This window comes from Anopheles stephensi, chromosome 3 (assembly GCF_013141755.1).
Source record: "Anopheles stephensi strain Indian chromosome 3, UCI_ANSTEP_V1.0, whole genome shotgun sequence".
NCBI lineage: Eukaryota > Metazoa > Arthropoda > Insecta > Diptera > Culicidae > Anopheles > Anopheles stephensi.
Genome location: NC_050203.1, coordinates 48576306 through 48600222, shown reverse-complemented (window position 1 = coordinate 48600222; position 23917 = coordinate 48576306). Strand labels below are relative to the sequence as shown.

The 23917-nt window shown below is 41.9% G+C and overlaps 1 long non-coding RNA gene across 1 annotated transcript in view; it reads left to right on the top strand.

Moving 5' to 3' along the window:
- LOC118512654 overlaps positions 1-22018 on the top strand; it is a 65995-nt gene extending 43977 nt beyond the window's left edge. The window contains exons 3-4 of the long non-coding RNA XR_004906330.1: positions 15853-15939; positions 16044-22018. This is a non-coding gene — a long non-coding RNA (uncharacterized LOC118512654). The remainder of the gene's footprint in view (positions 1-15852; positions 15940-16043) is intronic.
- Positions 22019-23917: the final 1899 nt, after the last annotated feature.

Below are 23917 nucleotides of genomic sequence, written 5' to 3'. Positions count from 1 at the left end.
TTTACTTCGTATTACACACGCATCTCTTCCAAAGGAGCACCCTTATCGTCGCAGAACGTGTAAGAAGGTTCATCGGAAGACCTTTAGAGTTAGAAGAAACCGACACAAAAATACAAACACCGAAACGGTTCTCAACAGTTGTACGGGGAAAGAGTATCTGAACACTCTTCAAATGTCAGCTCCGTTTGCAAGTGCGTCGTTCTGGGTGAGGCGAGGCTGTGGCGGTGCTGTATGTGAGCAGCTCATGCGTATCCTGTGACCATGTTTGGATATGCAGATTACATTGGCAAACCGAGCGTGTTCGGCGTTCGAGTGAAGAAACATGACTTAGCCCTTTAATAGGGACGCAGAGAAACGGGGAGAACGGGCCCAAAGACAATCTCGTTATTTTGATTCGCTGTCGATTTTATTTTTTACACCGTACATTCGTACTTTAGTTTACTCCTTTCAATCACTTTTTCGTTGTGCTGTACTCGGTATAATGCTTTCTTCTGCTTTCCTGATAACACCGGCAACCCGGTTGGTTTTGCGTTGCCGGGTTCTTCTCCGTCGAGGATGCGTTTGAGCATGTACTGGTGTTGTGAAATTTTGTAAATGGTGCGATATCTTACACGTACAGCAACCGTACATACAGACAGTACATTTTACTAACGTGTTTTTTGTTGGTTCACGTCCAGTTGCCCGTAGTAACCGAGCCATTGTAGTGGGTGTTCATTTTTCCCAGTATGAAAAGCAGAACCAACTGTGTTCTCATGAGAGATCAAATAAATGGAGGACATCTAGCCGGCGCACTGGCTGACTGTGTCTGGCGGGGCGAGCGAGACTAGAGAAAGATATTCGACATTATTCCACATTGTTGTATCGTTGATATGATTGTTATTTTATTCTGGCTTCTGAAAAGCTGTACGATGAAAAGTTACCACTGTGATGGGTAATGTTACTCTTTACTGTTGCTCTCGGAACGGTCCGCCCATCCAGCACTATTTTCGGTGTGCAACAGGATCAAAGACGATGAGCTGGATTTGCCGTTGCAAACGATTGAAAAGGTTGTTTCAATATCATTTCAACCACATTTGAGACAAAATAGCCTCTCGTTATGCAAATCGGATGCAAATGTTTTGATGCAAATAAGGTTTCGCTCTAATTCTTGAAATGAGTTTGCTGCCTCGAAAGCTTGAAATTTCGTGCAATTTCTTCGTCAGTTTGAATGCAAAAAGATAATTTGAAGTACCAAATTACTAAATTAAAATGATCACAATAATTTGGCCCTGCCGTTGCTGTGTGGGACCGGACGATGAAAATCGTGACACTAATACGCTTCGTGTCGCACATTAAACTTTTTCTCAAGCAATATACAACATAAAAACACTTTCCAGTTCGGCTAGAAACCAGTCTTTCCACTGAACTGGCTTAAGCGATTCGGGCGAAAGATTAAACCACTTGAGAGAAAGTTAAATTTCTCCAAACGTCCAAGCGTCGCCCAGCCCAGCCCATCGAACGGAGCAAGATAATGAACTTTTCCGTGCGATGAAGATACTTTCGAGTGGACGCGGTGAACAAAAAAACGAAGCATAAAATAAATAAAAAAACCATTACTTTACTACTCCCATCCCGTTCGGCAATCCATGAGTCAGCGAGCAAGTATCGACATTTTCCTATCACTTCCGAGGATGGAATGAATAAAATAATAAGAAATAGCTCGACGCTGTCGGTGCAGTTCCACAGGGTAAGGATCGTATTGCATGCTTTCTTATGTCGCGCTTTTTTTTCTTTTAAATAAAACAGCGCACCCCACCGTACATGACCGGAGGTGGTAATGGCAGCAAACTCGGGACTATCTCATTAAAAATCCAATTAAGAAAATGCAGGGAGGGTGCAGAAGTGTACGATGGTGATGATGATGAAGGAACGAGAAAGAAACGGACTCGCGCTATGCGAAAGGACGCTCTACCCAATGCGCCAATGCCAATAATGGTGAGGCAGCGGGTAGACAGGAGTGTGGACAGCATGGGGCGAAACAAAAAAAAAAGTGTGTACATCTAAAATTCAAATTACATCCTTCCATTAGGAGAAACGAAGTGTATGAAAAACGGAATAAAAGAAAGAAGCGGAGAAAAAACTTGCCCGCTAGAAAAGTCCACCCCGTGATGTCGTGCAAATTTTCCCAACTTTCCCCCGTGTCGCTCTGTTTTTTTCGCCCTTCACAAATAAAATAAAACGAGAAAAAAGAATTGCCAACACTAATGTTTCACTCGCTTCGTTGGAAAAGTTGGAAATATGAGGAAAAAACAAAGTGTGAAGAAATTGTGCAAAAATGCAAAACCCGAGCCAAATGCTGCGCGCTTCGCAGAACAGAAAGCGGGCCAGCGAAACGATTCACTCCATAATCGAGAACACCCCATTCAATTTAATTATACGACGAATCAGAAAAATTCACATAGATAAAGCGTGAGCGAAGAGACTGGGATCCACGCAATTGGGGCTGGACTGGTGGTGTGAAACAAAAAACGTCGGGCATCCTTTTTACTCCGAAAGCGCTTCTATCCGTTTCAGTCATTCCATCCATTTGTCGGTCTGTCATCGGACAAGTGTTATAAAGTGAAATTAAAACACAAACAAAAAATCGAGCGATAAAAGTAAGAAAACGCAAAAAACGAATCCTGATTTCTACCATTTGCGACCGGGGCGAATCCCGCACCAAAAAGAATATTCCGATTCTGAGCGCAGAGCAAGAAAAAAACCTACGGAAAGGAAATGACACAGGAACGGGACCGTTCCGATGCCGAGTCCAACGCTCTTCCATCGCTGCGGAAAAGTAGCGGAAATTAATATTGCATGTCGGTAACCGCGGTGGACCGCGGTGCGGAAGGCAAGATGGCAGTGGCACCCGACTCGCGTAAAAAATAAAACCCTACCACCCATCCTGAAGGAGAGCGGGCTTTTGCTGGACGAACGGACGGCCCTGCAGACAGCACGAAATCAAAGTATGGCGGCATTTTGTTTTTAAAGCGTTGAGTCTCTCGATGGCGACACAATTAAATTCCATTGCCATTATCATTGAGCTGCCTGGGGTTTGGTCAGGAAGCGGTGGAGTGGAGCATGATGACCCCTATCCCGATGCCTTTCAGCACCAATGAAAATGACTGTGCCGGTGCACATCCGATCGCTGGGAACGAAACGAAAGCAGGAACCGACGACCGGGGAAATTACTTTCATTATGGCTTCCAACTGATTGCTTCTTGGGTTTATTATTACTTTGTCGTAATATTCTCATCGTGCGCTTGCTACCCAACTCAAACATAATGCTTCGGGATTAATGAAGCACTTAGGGGGAGAGAAAAAAAAAACGAACTGTCCCGGACGATAACCGAGACACTGAAATCCGTAAAATTAAATCATCCCAAGCGAACAATAATAATCTACGCCCACATGGGTGACGGTGATGGAACAGAGAGGCTAATGTATTCATTACGTTTTTGAAATTAAAAGCTTTCGGAATGGAATGAACTGAACTTTGTTTGATAGAGCTAAATGATTGTTTTAATTTAATTTCATATTGGTTATTCGTGTGAAAGCTTTTGAAATTTAGCAAAAATAATAGTTAGATCATATTTTAGCCAACTCAGAAGCGCTACAACCACTTCGCGGTCTTCGCCTGATGTTACTGTTCTCGATACTGCTCATGGTCGAGTGCCGTCGTCGGCCAAAACAATATCATGATCTTTCTAAAGAAATTTTTCGGGCAAGATCGCCTGGTGCCATGCTCATGACATCACCAGCCCATCGGGTTTGATTGTGAGTTTGATTTGCTGCACATTAGCGTGATCATTGTAATAACTCATCTGTTATCCTTTTCCACATATGAAGTTAACAATCCTTCTGAGCACATTTCTTGGAAATGTATCTCATTCACATTCCTATCCATCCTTCTGAACGCGGCTTGGAAGCTTCGTCAGTTTTATAGGAAACCCATGTTTCAAAAGTGTATGTGATTAAAAAGTCATTGTGATTCCAGCTTCCACCATCGTGACAGGTATTTTGAGTGGAGATGTTTTCTCATGCTCTAGAATGGCCGTTGGGTAATAGCCAGAATGGGCATATTTCAATATCTATAATGCTGTGACTACTGTCTTATGACCCTAGATAACAGAAGATATAAACGACTTCGTAGCGGCGGTCCCTTTTTTCAACCAAAAAGAGTCAAGTTATTTAGTTAATATTGAATGAAACTTTACTTGATTGCTTAATTAAGAGTTTCTAATTTATTTTAACAATGTTTTGTTTTTTGAAATATTATAGGCTTTTTCGTCCGAATTCTATTTTTATAACAGAATTTACATTGAACATAAATTGTCATGTAATTGTCGAAGCGTAAACAACAGGGTATCCCAAAATTTATGTACGCGTATGTTTGCTGATTTTTCATATCCACTCATTTTTTTCAACTATTCGCTCAGTTCAGTCGCTAATAATAAATAAATCAAAAATAAATATGCTGATTTTCATTTCCTTTTGGTTCGCCTGAGCCGAATATCTCGTATAAGCATTTAAAAGCACTTTGAAGGACTCTGTATAGTTTAGTTTAGTGAAGATGATATAATTTTAGAAACTTACATATTTTCACAAATTTTAACTAAAGGAACATGGCATAAATGATTAAATGAAATAAGTAATGATTCAACAAAAATAATTATGTAGTACTTAGTTATGATTGGAACATGTTCCTCTTGTCAAGACGATCTATCTGTTTATCTGTTTAACTGTCATCATTTAAGAAATCCATACTGGCAAGATTTATTCTGTTGCAGCATCAAACAATGCGTACACAACCTTGGAGAACCATAATGCTAGAGCGTCCATAAGCCACATTACTATTTTGAAAACGTCGTTATCAAATTAATTTTTTTACTGGTTTCTTAGTTTACCAACATTATTTCTATGAAAAGTTTTGATAATATCGAGTCAGTATCGAGTACTTAGGCAAACAGATATGAACGCCTAAGGAATCCCTCAGAAAATTCAAGCACACTGCATAAACAGCGCCTGTAATGACGTAGCTCGGGCAACTTTAACGTACCCACCTTAAGCAAAATCCCTTTGGCGCATCTTCTTTAACATGCTATCGATCTAATACTTTTATCTGCTAGCGTCGACAACTAAACTAGCCCCCGTATTTGAAGGACAACAAGTCAGCCAAAGATGCTGGAAGCTTTATATCCTATCTTTAACTTTAGGGCAAAATATGCTCGGTTCCGTTTCCGATCCCTCGCCGAACCGGGACGGAACCTTTAAGGTGCAAAAGCAACAACAAAAAAACGACACGGTCAAGCAAAAGCATATGTTCGTGCACCGCCCGAGCAACCCACCTTCGGTAGCTTCGGACACTGACCACCGTTGTCGTCTGGGTGGCATTTGGTGCTATAACCTTCAGTTAGTAGCACCACACCAAACACACAGTAAAACCTTTTTGCTGCATTCGTCTGCCCGAGCAACGCCTCCCGGACGGCCGAGTTAAAGCCAGTTTGCTTTTGTTCACCTTCGATTTTTTCGCCGGGCCCGTGGTGAGTCGGTGACCCTTCGGTCGGTAGCGGGAACAAACTACGTACTCCAGGGAAGGCCTCTCTACAAGTGTCAGCAAATCGCCCAACAGCCAACAAAGGTTGCAAAGGTTAACCGCTTTAGAATGGTGGAATACTACGGTTCGTTTTTTGCTGCTTGTCTTCTGTGAGGCTTTCGAGTACGGAAGCGTTTGGGGCTGACTGCGTGAGCCTCCGGCTTCAAGCGGGTACGTTTGATGATTCTTCCTTCCTAGAATTGGACTCTGTTGCGGAGCACAGCATGACTTTGAACAATCCATCGTGCCGCAGATGACGTCCCGTGATCAAACGTTCTCCACCTCAGAAGTACGTCCTGCTTCTATCGTCCTTGGACGTATGACAGTTCTCTCGATTGAGGTCAGCACCTGTGTGTAAGCGGGCTCGGCTAGCGATATCGGTGTAGCAATTTTCCATCGAAAAGAGACGCAAAAAAATAACACAAAATGGCCTGCACCAGAAACAGCATCACGGAAAGGAAGAGCGTTTCTGTCTGTCGTAAAACATCACTTTATGCCGTGCATCATTTCAGGGAAGGTCAAACGGAAAGTGTGCTTGAAAAGTGTTTAAAGTCTCTTTTTGGATGCTCAGCTGTCTGGCAAGCAGTCGTATAGGGTGTGTCTTTTAAACCGTGATTCGAGCAATATATCCCATTTACGATCAAGCTTTTTTAAAGGCATTTGGGCTGGCCACAAAATAAAAGGATTGAATGAAATCGGTCGTTTTCGGTGATATGGCCCTTTTCTTGCCCTGATTATTACTTTTTAAATCTACTTTTTTAGCATAAAGTACGGCTACAGTGAATTTTGTCCTCTTTTTATTTGTGCAATATTTTATTGCGTCCAGACCATTTTCGCTGGTCAGCAGTTAGAGCTTTAAAGTATGATGATCATTGTTAATTTAGTTTGAAATCTTCTTCTTCTTCGTCTTGGCTTAACGACATGATGGTCAGGTCTCACTACGGGGAGACAGTCCGGATGGGATTTGATCCCCGGTTCTACTGCATTAATACTGGCGCTACTGTTGCATCTACTACCAGGCCGAACGTGAAGTTTTAAAATTTACGTACTAATAGCACGGATCAGTTTATTTCATAGGGTTGCTGTCGAACTTAAAGCATTCTAGCCACCATAAAGACTTCGTAGTTCTTCAGACACAAGATTCCTTAATTAGTATCTGTAGTGTATAGTCTTTTGGTTTCGTGTTTCGGCATTAATGCAAGATATTTGGCACACTCTTAACGTCAAAACAATCACATAGTATTGCTTGTTATGCATACAGGTGCCACCGCTGCTACGTTCATCCATCTCAACCAGCCAAACAACCAACAACCGAGCGGTAATAAGATTTCGCATCGAATCACTCGTATTTCAATCGAGACTCGTTTTCGATATTGCCTCGTTACCAACCCGGGCCCGGAATCCGTTTATTGGTTCGCTTTTCAATTTTGCAAATTTTGCACCAACACTTTCCAAGAACGCACGGGGGTAAGAAAGAGCAGCAGCTATGGCCGCTTGCCGAACTACCATTTGCAATCAAAACCTCTTCCCTTCCTGGCGCAAACGAAAAAAAAAAAAACTCGAACTCCAAACAGAAATGAAACCAAACCAAAGCAAATCGGGAGCTTTTCTTTTCCAACTCACATACACATAGACACACACACACACAGTGCTACATGTGCGAATGAATATGTGTTCGAGTGTATAGGAGTGTCACATACATCTTTGGTGTCAACTTCAGTCATCATCCACGCGTCCCTATATATTCGTCAATCTGCAACCCCTCAGCCCCCGTTGGCCCCTTGTATCCCACCTCCATCTTCAACCGCTCAACACGACGTCATTAAAATAATGGAAAGCCGTCGGCAATTTTCATCTTCACTCGGCGGTGGTGTGACACGAGAAAGCTCTTTATTGCTCCAAGGAACGCGCGATCGTCCTTTCCTTCGACGAGCTGGATTCTTGGCCAGGAAAAAGGATGGAAAGCAAGAAAGAAACAAATGGCTGTAGGAAGGATTTTCTTCATTCGCGGGCGTTACCATGGGAAACCCCGTCAAGGGTGTGAGCGAGTGTGTAGATGGGAACACCCTTTTATTCCACCTTCTCCGCCATCGCTCGTGTGACGTCGAATTGAATTCGCGTGTGCAAATTTCCCCTCATACTGCCGCCCGATTTTCCAACCACACGGTTCCCTCGCGCAGTGTTGAATGGCGTTGCTACGATGGGGTGCTGGTGTGTATGCGGATGTGTGTGAGTGTTTGTGTGTGTGTGTGTGTGTGTGTATGCGACATGCTTTTACTTTATTTTGCGCTTCTACCAATTTTCATTTCTATACCCAACCGCTCAACCTTCCTCAAGCATCATCACACACATACACACATTTTCAACCAACCATTTTCGCAGGAGGCTGTGAAAAACGAAGCTTCTGCCCTTTGCTAAGTAACGGGCAAAAATGGTAAGCGGTAATGGTAAGGTTTTTTTCTTCTTGTTCGTGCTCCTTACGTATTCACCTTACATTAGAGCCGGTAAGCAGCCGGGTGAGTCCCTAAAGTCTAGAGAAGCCCGGAAACCGGGAGTTGGTCGTCGTACTTGGTTCGATGGCCCGCGCTGGAAGATGGAAAGTAAATTGATTTTTATTCAACTTTCGCTTCAATTTGAGTTTTATTTATTTACGTGTCTCCTGCTCGTAAGTGTGGATATGTGGTAAGGAGGAATGTGTCCGTGCTTTTCGAGCGCTTGTTTCGCTACCATGGTACCGCGTATGTGAGAAAATGAGTTTTGACGTCTGCTCCACAAGCAATGCCGCCTAACGACAAAGGTACAAATCAGGCGGGAAGAAACATGTCACAACATTTATTTTATTCTTACTGTCACTTGACCGACATTTAAATTACTATACTACAAAAGTGTGTATGACTTTTCTATTTCACTAATACAAAACTTTCTGGAAGCGTTTTACGATGTTTTGACATTTAAATTTTCCACTAAAGCGTAAAACATTAAAATGAAAATCATCACGGAATTTCACGCTTCTCCCAGCCTTATCATTTTCTATCATACATACTTGCATATCCACATGTAATGATAGAAAGCAACAGAAGCTGCATGCAAACACATAATTCCCATTCGCGTACGCGACGAGCGGTTTTTATTTATTCATTTTTTGCATATTTCTCCTCGGTTTTATACGCTTCTTCCGCCCTTCACGACTATTCGATTACGTATGCAGCCGATGGGACTTGGGCTCATCTACATAAGACATACAACATCGCTTTAGGCTTACACTTTGTGCCCATTTGCAATGGAATGCGTTAAGCGAAGCCAGCCACTTCCAACAGTGCGAGCTCCCCGTATCAAAACCTCATATCCGCGGAGTTTTATTTCCAAACGGCAAAATGAGAGCAACCTAATCTCGACACAGAAGCGTGCAAGCGGGGAAGAATCGGAATGTAAAACGAGCTTCGCGCAAAGGCACACAGACACGGCAATCGAATGAAGAAATTGAACTACGTCAAAGCGAAACGAATTGCTTGGCTTGCCGTCGACCGGAAGGGGAGGTGGGGGGGGGGGGGGGGCAAACGAAGGAGGCTGCTCGGTGAGGGGGAGAAAGTAAAGCTTCGATGAGCATGGAAATGACGGAAGGGCAGGAAACCGGAAATGCACGAAGGCGCTGTGCTGGTTGGCAACGGGGCAAAACACGGTTCCCGGGGAATGCCGGCGCATGGCAGAATTTCATTACAACGCTAACGAACGCTGCCAACACAGAGCCTCGGAACGGGGTTTTCCTAACTAACGGGACAGATGGAGCGACAGGTAGTGTTCGGTAGGAAGGGGAAGCCGAGATACAGAGAGAAAGAGAGAAAGAGAAAGCGAGAAAGTGCCCATATATGTATGTTTTTCTTCGATAACGATGCCGCACGAAGGGATTATCGACAGGGGCAGAGAAAATGGTAGTGTGGTCGGTGGAGCAAGGGTCAAAGGGCAATCAAAAGCGTCGGTGAGAAGTGTGGGATGGTTGGCGCGGAGAAAGAAAAAGAAGCTGCAAACGCAAATTCACGTTTGAATATTGGACTTCAATGGGGCTTCTTGTAAAATGCATAGGTAGAAAACGGACGACCGAAGTGCTTCAAGGAAAAGTCGAGAGAGGGAGAGCGCAAAAAAAAACAAGTCTTAAAACTCTCCTTCTATTGGGCAAGATATGTTCAGGATAGCAATGTTAAAAAAAGCAGAACCAATAGATATAAGACCGAGAGAAACGTGTTCGTTAATGATCTTCGAGGTTGACAGCGTAGTCTAACGTCTCACACTGTCCGATGGGAATCATTTTTTTTCAAACTGTACCACTGTAGTAGCTGATAACAACTTTATGCTAATCAGGAAAAGAGAAATCGTACATGTGCTGGTCTTTAAAATACTGTGAGAGACATATTGAACTTCGTTATATTTGCTCGCAGAAAAAAAAATCCATGTGAAAAAGCGAATTAATCCTCTGATAAAGGAAGCGAGTCGCTGCAGCGAGCGAGAGTATAACAAAAATCTTCAAAGCACACACTCAACCGAAAAATTTATATCTACTCGGTAAAATACGCTTTCGGGTCTAGCAAGTTCCAAAGCGAGTGGTAGTTGTACACCCGCTGAGAGCAACACTCGAAACTTTTAATGAGTTCATTTGTACTGTAAGATTTTGTCATTGTCGTCAACTTGCTTTATTCTTCTTTTTTCGTGTCTTACTTTGGCGTAAAGTTTGTTGTTGTTTTTTCACCCTACGGTTTACTGTTGCTGTGAGTGAGTCACTGTCGGTACGGTCAATTTTTGGTCAATTCGTAACTGACCTCCCCTAATGCTATTGCTTTCTTTTTTTACATTCTGTTGGCAAGGTTCGTTCTCGTTAAGGCCGCTGGTTACAAATGGACGATGCAACAACTTCTCGCCCAGAACGCCTTATACTGGGAATGGGAGTCAAGTGCTTGAAACCAATTTAAAGTCTTTTTATATTTTTTAGAACAAGTTTAGAGCAAGAACTCAGTTTTCATAACCTATTTCATATTATGCATTGGAATGTTACAGTTGTTACAGTTGTTTTACAACTGTTTTTAGTCTTACTGTTTTACTCTTAGTCTTACAGTTTTGAAATTCATGCTTAATAAAACAGAATATTAATTTTCTTCCTCTTCTTCTTCCTTGGCACTACAACCTCGAGAGGTCTCGGCCTGCCATTTCTGGCTTTCTGTGACTTGGTTTTCACCCATAGCAAAGTAGTCAGCCCTGCGTACGGGGAGGCGGTCTGGATGGGATTTGAACCCCGGTCGCCGTTATCGCCTCGGTCACCGGACCGCCCCAAATATATAATATATATTTATTATATATTGATTTAATAATGGATGAATATTAATTTTACCAGGTGTGTATTCTCCAGCTTGAACAAAGCCCACAGTAAAAAGATATGGGCTTCATTGACAGAGTTTTATATGTTATGCTTTAGTGCTTAACAATGTACATATTATGCAAAAGATATTTTGGCATCCTCATATCTTCTACGCAATTTTAGGGTTCAATTTAATTTGCATGACTTCACACAAACATGTTAAAATGCACATACGCTTTAACTATGATATCTATGTAAATGTAATTTCAGTCGCGTCTATTTTGCCTTAACTAAACACGAAACTATCATTCAAAGCAACCGGATATCCTGTTCGATAACTTCCGGCCGAGAATGGAACAAAATGTAAATTTAAACATTACACGACACAGCGAATTAACCTAAACCAATACCAGATCGCTGCACAGCGCTGCATTTCGTATCGGTTGGTGGTGCAAATTTATTCCTGCTGCCCATGTGGGACCTTGCACACTATTTCCACGCTTACCTAATTTCGCTAACTAACCACGAAAAGGGATAAATATGCACAGAGCTTCAGCATATGCTCCTTTTTTTCCTCCCTGCATCCGATTTTGTTCCGCTACGCCAACAAATGGCTCTGTTCGATCATTCACATTGCTCGGTCAACCACAAATCGACGGTGATGACCGAGCTTAGTTTGCTGGCTATCGGCCGATAATTGAATTTATGCAAAACCACTCGTTTTGAAATTAAATTGCCACAAAGCGATGTGCGGTTGTGTACGGTTGGACGATGCTGAAATTGTGGAAAGCCAGGCATTGGCAAAATGGTTGGTGGTATGAGGAGCATGCAATAGCCTCCCAAACTAAACTAAATCATCCACGCAAATGTGTATGTGGGTAGAAATTACGCTCCGCACTACCGAAAAAGCACTTGCTGGTGCATTATAAATTACAAATTACAATAATGTGGCAATGTGGAACTTGTTGTTGCCGGTGTACCGTTATTATTGTTGAAATGCTGATTTAGCGAAGCATCCTTTTTTGATGACGTACGCTTAAGCACAACCTTTTATTATCCAGCAATGTTCAAGAGGAGAAGAATTATTTGATGGAAAAGTAAATGATAAAATACCACACTCCAAACTTAAACTAAACAACATTCATTTACGCTTGCGTCACACTGCACTGCCGTTTCAGCCAAACTCTATACTTGGACAGTAAATGCAAATGTACTTTTACGCAAATACATTCACATTTGACCACCCTTCCAAATATCGCCACGGTACGACCACGTAAAACTTAAATGATATAGCCAAAGCACATGCTGGCTGGCATTTGCTCATCGTAGCCACACTTATTGTTCCTTTCCATCGAAAGAACCCATCGGACGGTTATTCCGAAAGCCAAAATTCACAAAAGCCATTAGCACCCATACGATCGGGTGTACCCTCGCGGTCGAAAGCCAGCGTTGGGTAACGTTCGAGCGTACAACCGACCAGGCGTCTCCATTCACGAACATCCCAGAAAACTGTTTCCGGACCTTCTCGGAATGCGGGTCTAGTTCGGTCGGTCTTGTCGGATTCTCCATGGGACGGTCGGTGCAGCTCGTGCGGATGCTATTACGTACGAGCGGCAGCCCACCGACGGATGAATGGCCCACGAGGACGGGACGCGCCCGTTCATTCATATTTAATCTATTGATGAATATGAAAACTTTCAACATTTTCAATTATACTCATTCGTGTCGTACCGTTACGGTACACTGTGTGGAGGGGTTTGCGTTTTTGGTTCCCAGAAAACTGGGATTGAGGCAACTCCATGCGCTATTCATGAGGTTATGAAATTTTGAATGACTAATGGACTAATAGGATCGAGAAGCGCGCACCGGTGGAAGCAACCCCGAACGTCCAGAGGACAAAGCACCGTAATCTCATCTCGTGGCGTTTTATCATGCAGGAATAGACCGAGCTGGGGGAGCTGGTTCGAACACGGTAGAAGGCAATCTAGCGACGACATATCTAACAATCAGTATTTTGTGACCAGTATAACACCAGCCGGCTCGTTTTTAACCAAAACTGAAGGTACCGAAAAGTGCGAACCTTTGTGCGATGTTTTGGGATGCTGCAGTGAAACATTTAGTAGCTGAACGAGGCTAAGGAGGAGGGCGAAAGAAGCGAGAAAAAAAGGCCAACGATCGTTGACGTCGGATCGCTAGTACGGTCGTACGGCGGCGTTCATCTGACGCAAGATGCACATTTATTATGCCGTCTGCAATGAGGTATAATCACTCTGTCGCATCATGTGTCGTTATCGTGGTGCCGTATAGGCCTGATGCATGGTGTTATGATTGATTTTATTGCCAAATTCAACGACACAAAAAAGCGACTCGACGGCTGTGAAGAAAATAAAAGCTTATGGATGCAAATAAATTTTGAAACCTAATTTGATTAATTTTTGTACCCTTGGTTTTTATTTTTAATAAATTTATTTACAATGAGACAACTGCTAAACATAAAATCATTTAACTTATGGTTATATTTTCCACATTTTCTTTGGAGAAGCAAACTCTAGCTCCTATTTACAGTGTTTCGTAGATGATAAAACAGCCGTCTCCATCTGTAAAACATTAAGCGAATTTAAAAAAATACACAATCCAAGCAATGTACACCGTCTTGACTTAATGACCTCTTAGGTCAGGCCTGCCATTTTCGGCTTACTGGATTTGATGATACCACCAAGTTGTATAGTCAGTCCTTACTATAGACCTACAGTTCGGATGGGATTTGAATCTCGGCTCAGACGTGTGAAGACCGGTAGACGCGACAGCGGGCTTCTACCATCAGGCCGTTCCTTATTATACATGCCTTTTAGTTTTCAATTCTCGAACTGTACATTGTTTTAAACTTCGAGACATATTAAAGAAAATGGTTAAGGAGATTGTAAATTTTAATAATCCAAATAATTTCAAATATAATTAAAATATTAGTTACTACCAGATGCAGTTCACGTCTATTAATAGATTTTGTATAACATTTAAAGTTTGCTTGGTCTTAATTAATAGATTAAATATCAGAAAACAGTATATACTTTCTCACGAACAAAGAAATTCTCTCCCGCGGCACATTCGCTTCATCATCATCAACTCGTCCGCCATTTTATTTCAGCAAATTATATACCCACCGTTCGTCCACGTCCTTGTTACATGCCCTCACTACATACATCTTGGATGCTGGGTAGCACAATCGACCCAACGGCCAATTACTCTTCTGGCTGGGTTTTTATCTCACAGCCTCCCCCAGTCTCCCGCCCAGTTCTACCCCACTTTACTGTTTAATTCACTGAGCGTTCAAATATCGTGAACGCCCTTTTTTCGGTCCCATCTCATAAATTAGTCTATCCCTTAAAAAGGGTATCCTCAGATTGGTGAGTAAGGAAAATGTGTTTGCCTGTTCTACCCGCCTGCACTACTAATTAGTACAAAAGGGAGAACCCATTCTCAACCACACATCCTTCCTTATTACGTGTGTGTTCGTGTGTGTGTGTGTGTGGTGTGAAAACGTTTGTCATTTACCCGTTTCCTTGCTGAAACTCCCCATTTAAACGTTCGCTCACTAATACGATGGCAAAACCCCAATGGCAGTAGCATCGTAGAGGAAACATTCGTATAATCGTTCGTTTCCTCCCTTTTGTTTGCTTTCCGCTTTTTACCAACACCACCACTGCTGGCGTTTCTCGTTCGCTCTTCCCCCCCCCCCCCCCCCGCCCGGTGCCGTATTCATCTCATTATATACCTCACACATTAGCGCACGTCCGGGTTGACGGCCGATGGAAATAAATGGCTGCTGGCTCGAAGGTCCTTTCTTCCACCCACTCACACACTCACACACACACACCTACTGCACGAACCACTTTTTGGCGTCGCCTTACCAAGGATGCTCATTTTCCGGTGTCTCCAACATATCCTTTGTAGGGGAGATGCTGTTTTTCCGTTCCATTCTCGCTCGCAGGCAGCCGTGCCTTTCCGCTCCATCTACAGCTTCCGTCGTCCCTTCACGGCACCTCGCCCATAAAATCACCCGCGATTTTTCTTCCTATTTTCTAAAGGAGTTTTGTTTTGCACCAATACACACACACAGCCATACAAACACCCGCCACAGTAAACATTTCTTCACTCTCGCCCCATATCACTTGGGTAGTGTAGTAGGCCGCCACACGAAGCGAGGAAAATGAAAATGGGTGGTGCAAAGAGCTTTGTAACTCTCTCGCTCTCTCGCTCTCTCACTCTCCTCCTCGAATTCTCTCAAACATCTATCCACACCCTTGTTGCTTTGATTCATTTATTCTTCTATCTGCTTTTTTTTCTTCTGCTGGAAGCTTTCTTTTCGGCTCGCTTGGCTAGTTTTTCTGTCAGAATTACGGCTGTGTTGTGTACCACCGTTTTGTCCGCCATTATTCCCCCTCTCAGCCACTATCATCATCATCATCATCATCAGCACCACTACCACCATTAAGCGAATGAGTATCGCGTCCCACTACAATTCCGTTACGTCCCCATTCGCTCCCCTTTCTCGCTTCCGCAGCATCCAATGGAGGATAGGAACGAGCGAATAGAGCAAGCATTTAATTTGCTGCTTTAATTAAGAGTGACGATGATACTCTGGCTAGTGCGAGACAGAGATGGGTGCATGGCATTAGGAAGCAAGTGAGCCGACTGCTTCCCGACCAATGGACGCCATTTTCTTAACGATTCTTTTAGGGCACTTTTCCTCACTGTTCTTTGCCGGATTTGTTTTCCTTTAATTCATATAATGTATTACTGGTGCTCTGCTTCGTCTTCGTGCTTGTGGCTTATTCCTTGCATTGACTATTTACTAAAGGCTCTTCCCTTTTTTATTTTATTTTTTTTTTCGCAGGAATGAACGATATTCCGTGTTGGAAAAATGGAAGATAAAATCAATTGCATTCATAGCAAGCAACGGCAGTATTAATTTACGCTGATGGTAAGTTTCCTCACATGAAGTTATTAAGTCCAAATATTTTTTTTTTTTCAGAAAAATCAGTTGCTTGCAACTCACAGCTATTTTGTCGCCATTTATTTTTTCAGAACTATTTTTTGACAAACATCTACATGAACTTGTGATGTTGGATAGTGTAACAACATCTAACTGGCATAAATTTCCTTTGGTGGAAATTTATTGTCACAAACAGACGGAAATGTGAGAGGACTAATGAGGATTATGCTGCAAAGCACTACACAACATCAACTCAACGGGATGTATTTATCAAAGCCGCATTACGGCTTCGAACGTACTGATGACGTCAACAAACGTAGAAATTGCTTCAACAACAACTATGCAACAACTAAAAACTCCACTAACAAGCAAGAAGAGACCCAAAACGAACGAACACACACAAGATTTCATCAAACACGTCACACGATCTCATACGCCGCTTTATCCTAAGCGAGGAAAAGGGTAAGCAAAACAACCCAAATAAAAAACACTGCGTTACACCATTTCTCCGTACGAGCACAAAACAAGTGTGCAGTACAGTGAAGGAAGAAATTGCATCGAAAACCCATGACTAAAACTATATGCCCGACCGGCGTAATAATACTCGCAAAACAAGCAAAGGGAAGGGGAAGCGAAAACAAAGAGCACAGATAAACAGAAGAAATGCAACAATTAAGTTCCTACTCTAACATAAAGAAAAAATGAAACATGAAACATAGATAAAAATATACGTTATAAACGAGAGTGTAATAATTGTACTATTTAGGCGCATGAATTTATCCCGAAAACGGACTGTTCGATGTTTTTTTTTCGGGGAGTTAAGAAAAAGGAGATTAAGAAAACGAAATGTGCAAGCATACACAGCACCGACACACACACAGTCACACATAAACCCTTGTGAGCAGAAAAAAACAAGAAACGAAAAAAAGAGAAAGAAGCAGCGTAAAATCATGAACATGCAATATACATGTCGTGATGACAAATGTAAAGTTACAAGAGACTGAACGTTTGCCGTGTGGCACCGGTATTTGGTTGATGTTTGGGGAAAGTGGAAAGATTTTCCTGCTAACCGTCACCTGCTTTTCGAAACAAAAGAAGATGAAAACTGTCCTGTTCTATTGCACACTTCGAGGATGTACTGTGTTGTCGGAGTGGTTTTTCGTCAACGGAACCTACTAGCTGGTTACCGGACTGTTCGACGCTAAGAGCACTGCGACATGCAACAGTTGGTCCTTAAAATGTGTCAAATTTCTTTCAACAACAGTGTAGTAATGGATGGCGCAAGAAAACAACCACACCGCACCGTAGCAACAAAGGCCACATGCCGTTGCGCACGGCAAACAGAGCAGTTTGTGCACCTCGCTTGTTCTCATCTTCAAACAAAACGAAGATGAGACCTATAATTCTACTAATGTATCGTATATAGCGCTAAGAAAGTTACGCCCTAGGAAAGGTTGAGATATGATCGTTTGAACGAACTAAAAGATTACTCCACTAACCCAACACTACCCACGTGATTTACGCGACGGAAACGTGCGTGATTTTTGTGCGTTTGGATAGGGCGGTAACACTGCTGCATAATTGTATAAATTGAAGGCTAAGGTGAAAGACGTGTAAGAAACGTGCTGAAAATTAAAACAAAAGCACAAAACGACGAATAATCTTAACGAAAATGCTATACAGTGTGTGTGCGTGTGCGTGTTTGTAATTAAATTCAAATCAAACTGAATGCAGGAGAAGCAAATTTCGCAACAGTCAGCTCGAGGACTGGATTATGATTAATGTACCATAACTGTTTGCAACTGTTTCATTTCCATTAATTGGGCTCACGAAAAGCAACCCGTTCGATGCAATTGTAGAAAGTTCCGTCAGGTATTGGCTGCTCGTACACACACCATTTGATGCGGGCGATTTTCGAACCATTGCGCCTATTTATTTAAAAAAACTGTTTCTGTGCAATCAACACAGTTTGGACCGGTGGCAGAACACTGAACAACCGTTCCACTGCAGAAGTTCTACTACAGGTTCAGAAAGAGATAAGCATTGCGATCGTACTTATTATTGTAGTTGGCTTGTCTATGTACATGGAAATATTTTATAAAATGACAAAAAGCAACAAAAGCAACCAAAAAAACTAAAAAACATTTTAAAAAAACCTATGAAAAAAAAACAGAATTACCGAGTGCATAAAATAGATGGAAGTTAAACCAAAACACACACACACACACACTTACATATTCATACATAATCACTGAATATATCTATTCCTTAAAGATCAAACCCCCTAAACTAAATGATCCTTCCCAATCGTAAACGTTAAGTGGAGGGCAGCGATCGAGTGCGTTCGATCGCGGCCCAACATTACGCTAAATGATCAAATGTGCAATGTAAGATTGGTACAGGTGTGTGTGCAATAATCCCAAGGGGGCAACCTTTTCCATAGGGAATCGAAACCGACCAAAGGATGCTGTGTGCTTAATATATGCGAGGAAGCACCGTGTCCTTTGTTCTGTTTCAATTCAACCAAATGAGGCTCTCCAGTTTTCGAAGCTACAAACTTCAAACCAATCTTCTGAAGTCGACAGAAGCATGGATTCAAGTTTGGTTGGCATGTTCATCTACAGCTATATTGCCGCAGAGCTGAACAGAAAGTAAGAAACACAACAAATCGTCCCAAATCGATTGGCATGACATATTTTTTTAGATTTATAGAGATGACGTGGCGAGGCGAGGCGAAGGGTGGTAATAGTAATAAGCGAGTGGCTAAGCGGTAGCACTAACTGATGAAAAGTTCCTATAATGCATTTCCCACAATTCTTCGAGTCGTGTCGGGAACGAGGGGGAATGCGACCATTTTGCATAAATATTACACTTCTGCGTGAATAAGAATATTGTACCAGTACTCATCATAAAGCTAACACTTATGTATAAAAAAAGGTAATGTTTATTGTTTATTGACTTAAGTTGCGACTTTTATTATGACGCGGCGCATTAGTACGTTAGAGAAGCATCATTCAGTGCTAGTAAAAATAGCGATCTTTAATCGATGTATGTTCGCTTCGGCTTAATGAACTTCTACGCAACGGTCCAAACAAACACAAAGAGCATAAGAAGAAATTGAACTGAACTTTCACACCAATTAACCACCAACGTGCGTGTGCGAGCCTTACCTGGCGGAACAGAACACAGTTGCAGCGAACGGTTGAATCGTAAACATTCCATGGCCAACGAAAGATAGAATGCGTCTGTCTTTTCAAAAACAGTAAAGAACAATCAATCATTGTGAAGTTGCACAGTGTAACGGACTTTTCATTTGGTTTAGAACTTCAACACTGCACTGCAAACACTTCACCTGGTGTGTGGTTTAATTTGATGTAAAAACAAAAGTATGAATACACAGCTCCTTATACATAAACACACATGAAGGGGCATTTGTTTAGTGAGGTTGGCAGTTACGACCTACACAACCTTCCTCCTACAAGCAAATTTGAATGTAAAGCATGGCAATTGATACTCGCGAAAACAACAATAATAGTTTACTAGGTTGAATAGAGAAACAAACAAACAAACGAAACGTGCGGAAGCGTGTTTGAATGATGAACATGAAGTGGGAAAGCAACATGTATGGCTGAAACCCGCCAATAACTTTTAATGAAACGTATTTGGTTCCTATTCGAGGAGGGGAGAGAAAAGAAGAGAGATAAGAAGAGAGACACATAAAACACACACACACAAAGTAAGGAAGAAAATACACTCCAATTCGAACAAAAATCACAATGCAAAACATCAAAACATGATAACGAAAAAATCAAACGGATCCGGTTAAATACACAAGACCAACAAAAAGCCAAAAGCAAGAGAAAACGAAAGAGAGCGAGAGAGAAAAACACACAAACACATACACACATAAGGGTTGAAGAAAACATGGAAAACGGAAAGACTCGACATATCATGAAACGATTACATTTGCCCTCGCATTAACAAAAAGTGAAAATAAGGAAACATTTTTAAAACCCCAACAGCAAACGAAGCAAAGCAGAAGGTGCAAACACACAGGAAGCAAAAATGGATAAGGAAAAAAGAAAAGTTCTTTCATGTGTCAAATGTCAACCTACATAACACACTACTATTACTAGTAATGCAACTATTGCTACGAATACTACTACTACTAAAGCTACTACTACTACTACCACTACTACCACTACTAACAACAATCCAACATTCCAACTCACAACGACACACCAGGCCCAGTTCGCGAAAAACCCAGTGTTACTTAGTGTACTTTCCATTTTGTGAAACGTTGTTGGTCCGTTTTCGTTTCTCCCTTTTGCAACTTGTTGTGATCTACTTCCTGGTTTAAGCAAACAATCGAAAACACGCCAATCGAAGGCCAAGATGAAGAAGACGAAGAAAAAATGAACAAAAACCTCTACTACAAAGTTCCTGTTCCCTTGCATTATGCGGTGTCCGATCGCCAAAGGGAGGATGATGATCGGTACCCGGGGGATGATTGTTTGTTTGTGTGTGTATGTGTTTTCTTTTTACGTAGTTTTTTTGTTCAGGTTTAATCCAATCGCACTGTTCCCCTCAATATCCTTGTTGGACATTGCACGGGTGAAAGCGATCGTTTTTTAAGGTTTAGTTGAGGAAAAACGGTCTACGAATTGTGAAGGAAAACTCTGTGTAGAAACAGTTCAAATTTCAACCCGTTGGACACTGAAACTAGTAAAAGTGAAGTGTAGTTCCTTTCGGAATGTTTAATTTGAATTGTTTCGAGTTTTCGTGTGTGTTTAAGAAAAGAGAAGGTTAGTGTTTGCCCGACATCACCATGTTGTGCGTTAGGTTGAAGACAGCCCATACACTCAACAGCACATCCATCTTTGAAGCATAACCAACACAATCCACGTATGACGACCGTATTTGAAAACAACCCAACAAAAAAAAAAAGATTATAAAAAACATTAAACACAGCTACACAACACACACACAAATCATACAAAAACCTAACGAAAATGGTAAAAAGAGTTCCTACTAATTAAGTACACTAACCAACATTTGCACCTGCAGCGCGCAGTGTACCGTTTAAGTTACATTTTGTTTTTTTTTTCCTTACCCTTTGTTTTGTTTTATATTTGTATAATTAATTTTCCATGTTTTTGGTTTGTTATCCATGTTTGTTTTTGTTTTTAATGCATTTCCTCTTATCGTTCAAAGCATTCGGTGACATACTACAACGTTACGTTACTTTGCGTTATTGCATTTCTGTACTTTTTATCGATTAAAAAATGGCAGAGCAGAGAGAGCGAAACCTACTGATTGTATTGTATGTGTAAGCATTATTTGATGAGTTTAGTGAGTATGCAAAATTGTAAAGATAAAGTGAAAACAAAATATGGTGAGAAGTAACTATTAGCTGTAGGATCCAGGTGCAGTGCAAGCTGATCAACCACCGTCAAGTCGGGACGTGAATTTACCTTTTCCGATTTGTCGCTCGCAGGGAGCGTAGAATACACCGTTTGAAAATGAGTTTATGAGTTTCACGTCCACAAACACACCTAAGTCTACCGCAACACCACACAACGGACAAGCGAAGAGTAAAATAAAACATGAAACGACAGGCAAAGCATAACAGTCATACACGAATATCGTAATCACGTGAAAGGGAAAAGGGTGCAATCAAATCACTATGCATTGCATTGATTTGTTTTCACTATCCCACGTCCGTCTATTCTTCCACCATAAATCAACTTCAGCTAAACTCAGCCGCTAACTAACGCTAGTAGCGCTCGGTAAGGAAACACAACAAAAAAAGAGAAACAACTTCACCACTAAACTTACTTCTCACTTCTAAAAGGAAGGAAGAATGAATGAATCGTGAAAGCGAGGGGATGATAACACTCCTAACAATTCTAGCACAAATCAAGATACATGAGATTGATGGAAACTAAACCACACAAACGTACCGTACAGTCACACACTTGCAGCAGCAACAACAAAAATCTACTTACATTGTATAAGATATATTGTCAGATGTAAAAGAAGAAAAATAAAATTATTTGGTAGTCAATTTGTAAGGTTTTCCATTTACTTGCTTAACAGGATACAACAACCCCTCCGAGGTAAGTGCATCTGTATCGTGGAGCGGCATGAAAAGCAAGTCCTTGATTGATTGATTTAGCTTTTTATACATGTACTTAACGAAAAGCTTCGTTAGCGAGAGAAATCCTGTTGTTTCCCTGTGATATCAAAATTAGAGGAGCCCTTAACTGCCATTCCGCTCGAGGCCTCCAAATATCTTAACCCACCCCTGTGAGCGCGCCTTTTTCTTAGCCCACCCAAACCCCATCACTTTTTATCCGTAGCTGTTAAATCCGACATTGTACTGTGGGCATTGTAGAACAAATTTTGGAATATAACTACTTTTTATTTCTTCTTCTTCTTTCTTGGCCTAACGACCTCTTAGGTCATGCCTGCCATTTTCATAGTTGAATAGTCAGTCCTCAGTATTGGGAAACGGTCCAGATGAGACTTGAGCCCCGGTCCTGCCGTGCAAAGACCGGCGCTCCTGTCGCAACCACCACCGGCCCAGTACTTTTTATTTGTTACATTTTTTTGGAAGTAAAACGTTCTACAAATTATAAGTTTTCCCAAAAGTAAATTGTAAATAAAATAATAAAAAAATTATATATTTTTTTTTATTTATTTATTTAATATGACGGTCCGATGCCGTATTGTCTGGACTAACTTGCAGCGCACTGCTACAGACAAAAAAGCCTGCCTCCTTTTTACGGCAGTATGGAAATCGCCCTCGAATGATATAGCTCCGTCGACGCATCACACGTTGCACTACATAAAACACTTACAACAAAGACAACACAACGAATAACAAAATATGGCGGATATGGATTAGAAGGATAATAGCGATCAAAGGATAATCAAAGGATAAGACCGTTGTCTCTGGCGAATCGGTAGATGAGCCTCATATAGGCGAGGTCCCTAGTCGCCAACACTTCTCTAATTTCTATACCCGGTCGTCTGTCGATGCTCTCGAATGCGCCCGACAAGGAGGGTCTTGCGGTTTCAAACTCCACGCAGGACCACAGAAGGTGATCCACATCGTGAAATCCGTCACCACAGCCACACACCTTTGTCTGAGCCAGAGTTATACGCTGAAGATGAGCATCAACGCGAAATGATTCGATATAAGTCGAGACATCATGCGTATGAATGCCCGGAATCGCCCGAGATCATCCGCCTCCCACAAGCTCTGCCAGCGAGACAGGAAAAGTTGCTGTGGTAGGCGAAGAAACTCTCGGGCCGAGATTGGACGGTCGTAAAATGCGCCTTGATAGACGCCTGTTTTGGCCAGTGAGTCTGCCTTCCAGTTGCCGGGAATTCCGCAATGAGAAGGTACCCAAATTAGCGATATCCTGAACGCCTGGTCGAACATGGAGTCAAGGCTTTCAGTGACTTGATTTTACCACAAAGCACTCAGCTCTGTGCACGGGGAGGCAGTCTGGATCGGATTTGAAGATCGGTCCTGCCGTTTGAAGACCGGCGCCGCTGTCTGCTCGACTACCGGACCGTCCCAATGGGGTGCTTAGGGGTTGCTAAATTTTGCATCATAAAGAAGCAGAAACGTTATGCTGAAAAGAGGGTTTGAAAAAGTCTGTTGAGGGGTCTCTTGAAAAAATAATGTGGCTTAATTGTTATATTAAAATATAAAGTGGCGTTGGTAATCACACGGCAGGTCCGTGATTCAAATGTCGTCCGGACCGTTCCCTTCTAGTGAGTAATAACTATCCAACTAAGTGGTATCAATAATTCTAGTAAGAAAGTATATGGCCGGCATGATCGCATGAGTCATTAGTCAACGAATGATTTGTAAATTTTTCTTGTAAATTATTTTAATAAAGCTTATTGTTTGAGCTGATCGAATTCTTTTTCACCTACATCATTTTTTTTT